This window comes from Lepus europaeus, chromosome 3 (genome assembly GCF_033115175.1).
Source record: "Lepus europaeus isolate LE1 chromosome 3, mLepTim1.pri, whole genome shotgun sequence".
Classification (NCBI taxonomy): Eukaryota; Metazoa; Chordata; class Mammalia; order Lagomorpha; family Leporidae; genus Lepus; species Lepus europaeus.
Window position 1 is genome coordinate 72,142,591 of NC_084829.1, and position 12,131 is coordinate 72,154,721.

Below are 12,131 nucleotides of genomic sequence, written 5' to 3' on the forward strand. Positions count from 1 at the left end.
TATGTCTCTCTGTAACTCTGTCTTTCAAATAAATAAAATAAATGTTTTTAAAAAAGTGATATTGAAAATTAGTGAAGAACATAAAAATGAAAAACAAATCAACTATTTAAACTATGATCAAAGGTTCTGTCCTCAAATGTGGAGTTTTTAAAAAGCTATATTTCAAATAGGCTTATTTGAACAAGTTTACTCCAGAAATAGCTTTGTATATGGTCACTTAGATAAACACTTGAAAAAAGTTACAATTTGTTCCAGACTATAAATAAATACTGACTTCATTCCTTTTCCTTCTTGTGCACCTCCATGTCTGAAGGCAGCCCATTTAAAAAATTACTTAGAAATGGTGGATTTTGTGTTTGTTGGAAATGATTTTTGAATAAATTTAGCAGTAATATCCTGAATTTTACTTATACAAGGCATGCATTATGAGTATTACTGAAGAAAAAGTGATCTCAAAGAATTTTTAATAATGTGTTAGTTTTCCCATCAACATAACTTAAGTTTGCCCAACTTCCAGAGTAGATATTAATAGTTTAGATTTACTATTAACTAACAGCTAATAAAAAAATAAGAAGGTCATGACAAGCTGGATTAAAGAGAATTGAAAATGAATCTTGATGTGAATGGAAGGGGAGAAAGAGCAGGAAAGAGGAGGGTTGCGGGTGGGAGGTAAGTTATGGGGGGGGGGAGAGTCATTGTAATCCATTAGCTGTACTTTGGAAATTTATATTCATTAAATAAAAGTTTTTAAAAAAAAGACCTAGAATTGATATAGTAAAAATAAAATTTATGAGATATTATGATACTCTTGTGCCCTGATTTTTTTTCCAGGAAAATCTCTATCACAAGTATTTTATCTTATCATCCCATAAGAATCATTCAAAATATTTAGGTTAGTTTCAGGTCAAAAATTATATTCCAAGGCCTCTGTGGTATAATTTCCATAAAGTAGAGTCTGCTGCATACAACATTATTGCCCATAGTATAAATAGATTGAAATTTAACAGAAAGTTTTGTAATTTATTTTATTCAGCAATTCTAGTCCAGCTACCCATGAATAGTATGGATGTATTCACCATCTTTTCTTGAATACTTATTTTTCAAAGAGAGAGCAGGAAAGAGATGTAACATATAGAAATGAGTATTAAAGAATATTAATAAAGGTTGGACAGGGGCTACATAGAGATTAAGAAAGTGAAATACATATTTTGTCATCTTGAGTTGTAACTGGGTTTGGTCCAGCATGCAATGGCTTTCCAGCTCATAAACAATAAGAGTTACATTCCTATTGTATTCACAATTTGATTCACACAACTGTACACGTCAATAGCTATTAAAAGAAGAATTTGAGTAATTGTTCCCTTTCCCTGAATACAGGAAAGAGAAGGATTCGTGCTAATTGAATACCACAGTGATCTTTAAGGAAAAGAAGGTGCTTTTTACACCCCTAGAAATTATTCAAATTTCTATCCTGACTTTAGGGGTATTCCCTCTGAGGCCACATTCCAAGAGTTAAATCTTTGTCTTTGCACATCCAGCATAAAAATCTCTGTAGGTTGGCCAGGTCTAAAGTCATCTTATTATGAGTGTTCAGCAGAGTTTGTTCAAAGCAGGCCCAAGGAATTCTTAACAAACCAACCACTACAATTTGACCTGGAATTGAACCCAAGTTTTCCACTCCATATTAATTGACAGAAGACATACTTTCTTAAGAACTAGACACTAGAGAAGGTTAGAAAATTCCCATTGGAAAAGATGCTGCATAGATGAAGTAGGTGAGAGTCTCCCTTGAGACAGTGAATGTTTCTCAAAATGTCCCTAACGTTAGCCCCAAACATTTCATAACCAAGCTGTGACCCTTCATCACGTGCAAGTTGTCCTAAGAGAATTGTGCTGCTCAAGGCCATGAGCATGTGCATGAAAGATAGTGAATTACATTTCTGCTTCTATATAACAGAACTGTGAAAGTCATAACAGAAAAGGGAAAGCAAGGTGAACACAGTTCCCTCCTGCCACCATTAGGAGTGGTAATGATGCAGAAGAAAAAGAAAGGAATCTGGAAAAAATGGAAGTAATGTCACATAGAGAACAGTGACCAAAGAGCTGAGCAAGAAACTTGTAGACACTTCACAATGAACTCACCATGGCTGATGTTATAAGCAAGTCTTATTACTACCTGTATCCCATAGAAGTGTGGCTTCAGTGTGACCAAGGCAGAAAGCTTACAGAATCTGAGATGAAGGCACAGATTCCATGTGGAAGTAACAAGGTAAGATATGTACATATAGCCTCGGCCTCTAAAAGCTTCAAAGTTACCGTATCATGTTCTCAGTGTGCAGATGTTGATGTGATCCAGTTTGCAACCTCTCAAAATAAGAAATTCCTGGAGACAGAGGGATGTGGTTCATAATGAAAGAGGTGGAGGAATTTTATTAGCCAATTTAGAAAAGGCTCTCTGCAACTTAGAACTCTCTCCAGGTTAAGTTTTCATGACAAAAACTTATTCATACCAAGACCTTTTCAAAGAAGTCTGCAAGTCAAATAAAGACACCTGTCATGACTTTTGGTGAATACTTTTGGATAATTTGGTAAAAAGAGACTCTCTTGCTCTGTGGTATAAAATGCAACCAGTTATACGCTATAATTATCAAGCAATCTGTTATGTAGAAGGCATAGTGAATACACACCCTCCTTCCAAAGACTGAGTCTGGCCTGGCACCTGAATCATCTCATTAAACTCTGAAGCCTGATGCCTTTCTCTGTATTTAACGTGAGGACATGTGTTCTATTTCTATGACCTATTTGAGAAAGGTAGACTACAACAAATTGTGCAACATCAGCTTCTAAACATGCCTCTTCACCTTCACTCCCAACATATGCATTCCACAAAGGGACTGTTCCAAACATGAAGCCTACAAATTACCCTCCTGAAGTCTACATAACAGGCAATCAGACTTTCCTTGGGAAAACTCAAAAAGTAATCTAAATTAATCTCTATCCATCACTTACAGGAGGCAACAGCTGCATAAGTCACTCACGACCATGTTCTGACCCAGAGGACCCTGACAGCTTCCAGTATTTTAGACCAACTCCTTCTCCCAAAATCACCATAAAATTCAGACCAACTGGCTACAAGCCCATAAGCAAGTCATCTGGCTTACCTGCACTTGGATGTTCTTGTTTAAAAAAACCCACCATTTTATACATTTAATATTCCAGGTAAGCTTCCATAATGGTGAAAGTTTTCTACAACTCTATCCCTTAAAATTATTATTCTGAGGCAACAGAAATCTACAAACAAAAACTTTTTGAAGAATTCGTTTAAAGAGTCTAAATTATATGCTCTTTAAAAAGGCTGGAAAATTGAGAATGAAAGTCATAGAGACAGGATCAATATTCAGTGCATATCAAGAATCGATGTCATATCACAGAGCTGATATGGTGAAGCCACCTGCAGGGAACTGAAAGATTTTCTTCCTCCAAAATCTCCCATTTGACATTCTAACCCCTACAGAGATGGCAGTGGCAAGTGAAAAATCTCTAGAATAATTCGATCATGAGGGTGGAGTCCTACGAAGAGAGTTTGTGCCCTTATGAAAGACAACCCAGAAACTCTGTCACCTTTCTCCTACCCTGTGAGACTACAATGAGAAGTCTGAAGTCTGCAACTAAAAACAAGGCCCTTATGAGAACTTGGACACAGGTGTGCTCTGATCTTGGACTTCCAGACTCCAAGATTATGAGAAATAAATTTCTGTTGATGATAAACCATTCAGTCTATAGTTCTTTCTTAAAAAGTAAGTATTTTGGGACCAGTGCTTTGGCATACTACATAAACCCACCTCCTATGGTGACGCCAACCCATATGGGTACTCCACTTCCAATCCAGCTACCTGCTAATGGCCTGGGAAAGCAGCAAAAGATGGGACAAGTGCTGGGACCCCCGCACTCATATGAGAGACCCAGAAAATTTCCTAGACCCTGGCTTAAGACTGACCCATCTCCGGGGTCTTTTTGGAAGTGAACCAGCAGATGAAAAATATTTCTCTCTCTTTCTCCTCTTTCTCCCTCTCTCTCTCTGTCTCTCTGACCCCCTCTCTGTAACTCTGCCTTTCAAATAAAACAAGCAAACCCTTTTAAAAAATTGTTTCATTCATGTACCCCAAAGCAAAGGAATACTCGTATAATCTTCATACATAAGTAAACTAAAATGAAAGTTTTAAATTAATTATACAAGGACACAGAACCAGCACCTAGTGGAGCTCTAATTTAGCAGTCAACAGAACACATAATCATAAACAATCATTTCTGTTGGAGAATATATTGACTTTAATTTTTGACCTTGGGAGTAAGTGATGCCCATTTACTCCAAGTGAACATTTCTAGTTGGAATTAAATATGAATCTGAGCAGAGAGTTTGAAAGAAGTAGGTAGTAAGTTAATAGAATTAAATCTTTGAAGAATATTTCATACTTCTTAAGAATTTTAAACCAATTCCTAGCCTCTGGCCTATGTGTATCATTAATAAGCCCAAAGAATCATAAGTGAATGACAGGGGCCTACACTGTGGCACAGTAGGTTAATCCTCTTCCTGCAGCGTGGCATCCCATTTGGGTACCGGTTCAAGTTCCAGCTGCTCCTCTTCCAATCCAGCTCTCTGCTAGTGGCCTGGGAAAGCAGTTGAAGATGACCCAAGCGCTTGGGCCCCTGCACCCTCATGGAAGACCTAAAGAGGCTCCTGGCTCCTAGCTTCGGATCAGCTCAGCTCTATCTGTCGTGGCCATTTGGGGAGTGAACCAGTGGATAGAAGACCTTTCTCTCTGTCTCTCTCTCATGTCTATAACTCTGCCTCTCAAATAAGTAAAAAAAAAAAAAGTTTCAGTATTTAACAAAAGAAGAAAATGAAAAAATTAAGAAGAAGAATAAGCTTTCCCATCCCAAATAAGTTCTGCACCAATCTTCAGAATGTGATTTTGATCATTTTATTTTTTAAAACAATTATTTTATTTATTTGAAAGACAGAATTACAGAAAGAAGTAGAGCCAGAGAGAGAGAGAGAAAGAGAGAGATCTTCCATTCACAACAGCCAGAGCTGAACTGATCCGAAGCCAGGAGCCAGGAGCCTCCTCCAAGTCTCCCTCATGGGTGCAGGGACCCAAGGACTTGGGCCATCCTCTACTGCTTTCCCGGGCCACAGCAGAGAGCTGGATCACAAGAGGAGCAGCCAGGACTCTAACCGGCGCCCACATGGGATGCCAGTGCTACAGGCTGGGGCTTTAACCCACTGTGCCACAGCTCCAGCCCCAGTGATTTTGATCATTTTAAATATCCTGTCCCTAGTGCTGGAGGTGAAATCCAAGCAAACCTACTTGTTTGTCATTTGCAAATATTAACTCCAAAGATGTCAGTCACTAAACTAAGAGATTTAATCATTTTAAAAGATGACTACAAGGTTTAAACTTATCTGAAAGTGTCTATCATCTGTTATGTCTCCTAGCCAGACCAAATAAAGGATAAGCATTATCATGTGTAGAAGCTTCTTGATGAAGTAAGAAGGACAATTAGAAATAAGAGGGGAAACAACTAGAAGAATCTGTGACAAAATCAGTTGGATAGATCATCTTTTTGAGCAATAAAATAATGATTCTGAATTTATGGTATACAAATCTTTATAGAAGCATAATCTGCAGATTGCAAAGTTCACCCATTGTAAATTCACACATTATAGATCATTGTAAAAAAAAATCTAAAGATTTTTAGGACATTTCATCACTCAGAAAAGTTCCGTTAGTCCCTTAGTAAATTTCTGTTCCCAGCCCTACCTCTAGGAAACCACTACTTTAACTCTGTCTTCATAAATTTGCCTTTTCTAGAAATTGTATGTAAATGAAATCATACAATGTATAATATTTTGTGTTTAATTTTTCCTCAACTTTTTTGTGATTCATTCACGTTACAGCATATATCTAATAGCCTTATACTAGTCAGCTTTGTTAAAACTATAACAAAGTATCTGAAGCACACAGTTGTGGGGGTTCAAGGTTCAAAAGACATGGCACGAGCTTTAGCTGTGGTAAAGATCCCATGCTGGATGGCCGAGCATGTACAGAGGAAGGACCATGTTATAAAGCCAGGAAGCAGATGGACCAAAACTCTGTTTATATATCAACCATCTGATGAGAACTAAAGAGGTCACAGGAGAATTACCTTCTGAGAGCAGTGCTCCCAATGGACTTCTCACCAGGTTCTACCACCCAAAAGTTTCACTAGCTCCTAAATAGTACCACCTTTGGGAACAAGCTCTTATCACATAGGCCTATAGAGGATATTACACATCCAAACTAATATCGAAACCTTACCAAGTCCCTTCCTATTTATTGCTTAAAAATTTTCTACTCTGTGGATATATCACATTTCATTTATCCATTCACTAATTGGGGATATTTTTTATCGTTTTTAGTTTTTAGCTTGTGGAACAAACACTGCTATGAACACTTTCTGAGCCTTTATAGGGTATATATTTTTGTTTCTTTTAGGAGAATGGCATGGAATTGCTGTATCATATGATTCCATGATTCAAATAACAAAATACAAATTGAAAAACAATCCAAGAAAAAGATATTTGGAAACATGGAATCAAGAAAAAAGTGGCCAGATTCCTGTCCCCAAACTGTCATTCTCATTTCAGACAAGCCCATTATTTATCTTTGTTTTCAGTTCTTCTCTCTCTCATGGTCAGTTCAGCAAAACTACTGGACATCACAATGTGGATCTTCTTGTTTATCCTTTGAAAGTAGCCTATTCCAAGCCACTTAGAAAACAAGAGAAAGCAAGAAAGCCAAACTCATCACCTCTAGTTTTTCTTCCCCTGACACACTTTCCCACCAGGATTTCATGTAATTTAGACTTCTTTTCTATAAACAGGAGAGAAACTTTAAAAACTTCTCTAGCAGTTCTTTCTGTATGTTTGTTTGGCAGAATTACAGAGAGAGAGAGAAAGGGAGATCTTCCATATGCCAGTTCACTCCCCAAATGACTGCCACATCCAGGGCTGGTCCAAGCCAGAGCCAGCAGCCAGGAACTACCTCCAGGTATCCCACAGAGGCCCAAGTACTTGGCCTATAATTCATTGCCTTCCCAGCACAGTCACAGGGAGCTGAATCAGAAATAGAATGGCCAGGACTTGAACCAGAGACCATACAGGATGCCAGCATCACAGGCAGCAGTTTAACTCACTGTGCCACAATGCCAGCCCTACTACAAGTTCTTCTGACGCCTCTGCTGCTTTTCCTGCCTAAATTCTTCCATTGCATAGCCATATTTTTATGGAATCTATTGCCTAACTCCTTTTGTTGCTCTACCAAGATATACCAACTACTATACTTCACATATTCAGGCTTCCAAATCCATACTCTGTGACAACTTGTCCTACCTCAAGTTTCACATTTGCAGATTTCTTTTCAATCTTCTGTTACCTACTGTAAACCACCATTTCAAAAACCAAAATTCTCACGTTCATGAATACACCTGCTTCTTCTACTCTAGTCCTCATTTTAGTAATTGGGATCACCTTCCACCCCAGCATATAGCACAAAAGTCACTCCTAAAACCTATTCTTCCTTTTAATCTTTCCCCATATACAATCAAACACCACTTCTGTGGATTCTACCTCCCACAGATTTGTCTGACCCTCTCCTCCATTCTAAATGCAGATATCTTTGTTGTGGCCCTCTAGTCTCTCACCTGGATCACCCTGCCTACAATAATTCTCACAAGAAAAAGTCTTACTTCGCACCACATGTGAATCTCTGACATACAGTAATCTCTGCTTGTTCATCTCTGCCTTTTACCCAACTTCATGTTGCAAACTCAGCTTCAGAAGGCTCCCCTATGTCCCCAGGATGGTGTAGGTGATACTCCTTTATACTTCTAGTATGTTGTGTATTTTATAACCACAGTCACTACACTGCTGTGGTTTTTGGTAGCTGTCTACGTCCATCCACTTGATCATGAATTTTTTAAACAGCATTAGCAGTATTAAAGTTGAGGGTAAAGAGCACGGATTCTTGGATTTTAGTCTTACTATCTGGGATTTGAGTCTTATCATCTCCCTGATCTGGGAAAACTAAACACTGTGCCTGCTTTTCCTCTTGAAAAAATGGGGGAAATAATAGCCTCTACCTCATAGTACTATTTGGAAAAGAAATTATTTAATATACAAAAGGGACTTTAAATATTAATACCCTTTATCATTAAATAATCTTATAATAAGCAATTGCATATATATGAATACATATGATAATGTATAAATATCATATATAAAATGCACCTTCATTTTATATATATGTGTATATACATATACACACATACACACACACACACACACATAAGCATACATATCTAATTCCCAGCTAAGTACATAGTACATAGGGTTGTTGTTTGTGGGTAAACTTTTAAAACTAATAATCTTTACGGATGTTTTATTTAAAACAAGAAAATTTAATTTTGCCTTGCTCATCCCAGACTGCAAACATCAAAGTACATAGAGCCAGTGAAATCGTGCAGTGAAACTGAATAACATGGATAATGCAGTGTTAAAGGGGCAAGAGAAGAGACTTTTAAAATAAAGACAGATAATTGGTTTCACATGTCAAGGAGACAAAAAAAAGAGGGCAAGCTCTTTTGGAGCTGGGCACTGGATTCAAAGGAGAGCGCAATTTCAGAACAGGAAGTATATGAGTTTCCTTTCTGAAGTGAAGTGGCTGGGCAAGGGCTGAGGAAATTGGGACATGGATGCAGAGCAGCTCCTCAAGAGATCTAATGGAGAAGGTCAAAGTATATTGCTAATCAAGGGGAGAAAAAGAATGCACATGGGTTTAGTTTCCCAATCATACCCTTTTGCCAGTTTTCCCATCTTAGGAAATAAATGTTGTTTTACCAGAGGGAATAAATATTTGTCACCCTGTGACTAACTGCTCTATTAGCGAACCATGAGTGCTTAGCCAAGAACAAAAAGGTGACAAATCCCACGTGGAATGTCTGGATTTTTTTATTATTCCATATACATAAAGAAATCCACCATTCCACTACTCTTACTACAGTTTAAAGGTGAGGAAATAGACACGGAGGAAGAAGAGTACGGATATCACATGCTTGCTAACACTTGTAAGGAATGTATTCAATGTTTGAGTCAGAGATATTCATCAAGACATTAGTCAACTTCACATAGTTCACAAAACATTGTAAGTTTAAAAATTCCAAGTAAATTGATTTCATTATTGAGGTAAGTACATTATTGAGGCAAGTACTGAATGTTAACTTTAAAATAGCACTATTTTCGGCCGGCTCCTGGCTCACAAGGCTAATCCTCTGCCTTGCGGCGCTGGCACACCGGGTTCTAGTCCCAGTTGGGGCGCCAGATTCTGTCCAGGTTGCCCCTCTTCCAGGCCAGCTCTCTGCTCTGGCCCGGGAGTGCAGTGGAGGATGGCCCAAGTGCTTGGGCCCTGTACCCCATGGGAGACCAGGAGAAGCACCTGGCTCCTGCCTTCGGATCAGCGTGGTGCACCGGCCGCAGCGCACCAGCCACGGCAGCCATTGGAGGGTGAACCAACGGCAAAGGAAGACCTTTCTCTTGGTCTCTCTCTCTCTCTCACTGTCCACTCTGCCTGTAGGGGAAAAAAAATAACACTATTTTCTAATAGTTAAAAACTAAATCAATGTCCATGTATAAATTGTAAAAATTGTAAAGCAAAAAAAATTTCTGTAATCCTACTAGTCAGAAGAAATACCACTGACGTTTTAATATATTTCCAACTAATTTTTTCATAAACACATGTATACTTGCAGATATACACCAACACAAATTTTTACAAAATTAACAGCATGTTCCATATAAAATGTTTGTGTAACTATGCCTGTAAAATAAATAAATAAATCTTAAAAAACTGTTGCACAGAGATACAAATGAACATAAGAAATTACCATGGGATCAGCATTGTGGTACAGCAGGTTAAGCCACAGCTTGCAGGGCCAGCATCCCATTATGGGCACTGGTTCATGTCCTAGCTGCTCCATTTCCAATCCAGCTCCTTGCTAATGCTTCTCAGAAAGCAACAAAAGATGAACCAATGGGTTGGGCCCCTGCTACCCAAATGGGATATCCAGTAGAAATTGTTGGCTCCTGACTTTGGACTGGGCCATCCCTGGAATTGTAGCCATTTGGAGAGTGAACCAGTGGATGGAAGATCTGTGTGTGTGTGTGTGTGTGTAACTCAGCCTTCCAAATAAATAAATAAATCTTTTAAAAAGAAAACTATATAAAATACATATTTGCTAAAAAATTGGAAAACCTCAAGGAAATGGATTAATTCCTTGATGCAATCTTCCAAGATTAAATTAAGGGGATTTTGAAAATCTGATCAGACCCATAACAAGTAATAATATTAAAGAAGAAATTAAGTTTCATGTCAAAGAAAAGTCCAGGACCTGGTGGCTTTATACCTGAATTCTACAAAACATTTAAAAAGAACTAACTCCAATACTCCTTAAACTATTCCAAAACATTGTAAAATATGGAACTCTGCCAAACCCTTTTCATTAAGCTAACATTACTCTGAAACTGAAACCATAAATACAACACAAAAAGAAAATTACAGACCAATACCCTTGATGACCAATGATGAAAAATTCTTAACAAAATATTAGCAAACCAATCCCAACACTACATCACAAAGATCACACATCACAATCAAGTGTGATTTACCTCTGGGATGTAAGGATGGTTCAATGTCCACAAATCAATCAACATACTAAATCACATCAACAGAATGAAGAACAAAAACTGTACGATCATCTCAATAGTTGGAGAGAAAGCATCTGATAAGATACAACATCACTTAATCATAAAAGAAAAAAACCCTCGATATATCTCAAAATGATAAAGCCTATGTATGATAAGCCAATAGCCACCACAATAAATGGGGGAAAGCTGAAGGCATTTCCCCTCAGATCTTGGAATAAGACAAGGATGACCACTTTGATCACTCTTATTCTATATATCATTAGAAGTATTAGCAATATCAAATACAGAAGTCAAGGAAATAAATGGCATCAAGGAGACATTCCATGATGGTGGAAAATAGTAAAGGGTAATAGGCCAGGGGAAAATAGGAAAAAGAGGAAAAAATGGAGAAAGACCATTCTCAGGGGAGAATTGGAGGGAAAACTGTAGTACAGATTCTGCAGAAGGAGCAGAGATGCTGGAGCTGTGTGGAAGGTGCAGATGTACAGCCAACAAGCATGGACACAACAATCCCAGAGGCCTGAGCCAGAAAAATTACCAGATTTGGAAAGTAAGGTTAGATCAAACTACAGTAAATCTTGCCACTGGTGATACAGCCTGGCTGGATAGATTGAAAAACAACACCTATCTATTCACTGCCTACAAGAAACACATCTCACTAACAAAGATACATGCAAACTAAAAGTGAAAGGATGGAGAAAGATATTCTATACTAACAGAAAACAAAAAATGGAAGGTGTAGCCATCTTACTATCAGACAAAATAGACAACACAAAAATTGTTAAGAGACATAAAGAAGGGCACTATGTAATGGTTAAGGTATCAATTCAACTGTAAGTTGTGACTATACTAAATGTATATGCACCCAATGCCACGGTGCATGGCTATTTAAAACAAATGTTAATGGACCTAAAGGGAGACACAATACCCCCTACATGAATCAAGTGACAGATCAACTAGACAGAAAAACAACAAAGAAAACAACAGAGCTAATTGACACTATGGACCAAATGGACCTAAGTGACATCTACAGAACTTTTCATCTCAAAACTTCTGAACACACATTCTTCTCATCATGTCATTGATCTTTCTCTAGGGTAGACCATATGTTATGCCATAAAACAAGTCTCAGCAAAATGAATGAACTCAAAATTATATCATTATCTTCTCTCTGACCACAATTGAATGAAGCCAGAAATTAACAACTAAAGAATCACCAAAGGGGTTGGTGCTATTCTGTAGTAGGAAAAAGCTACCACCTGCAGTGCTAGAATCCCATATGGGTGCTGGTTCGAGTCCTGGCTTCTCCACTTCTGATCCAGCTCTCTGC

The 12,131-nt window shown here is 38.0% G+C and overlaps 1 pseudogene; it reads left to right on the forward strand.

Annotated features, from left to right (window-relative positions):
* The first annotated feature begins 2,143 nt into the window (after nucleotides 1-2,143).
* Nucleotides 2,144-12,131, forward strand: part of LOC133756574 (synembryn-A-like) — an 85,908-nt pseudogene continuing 75,920 nt past the window's right edge.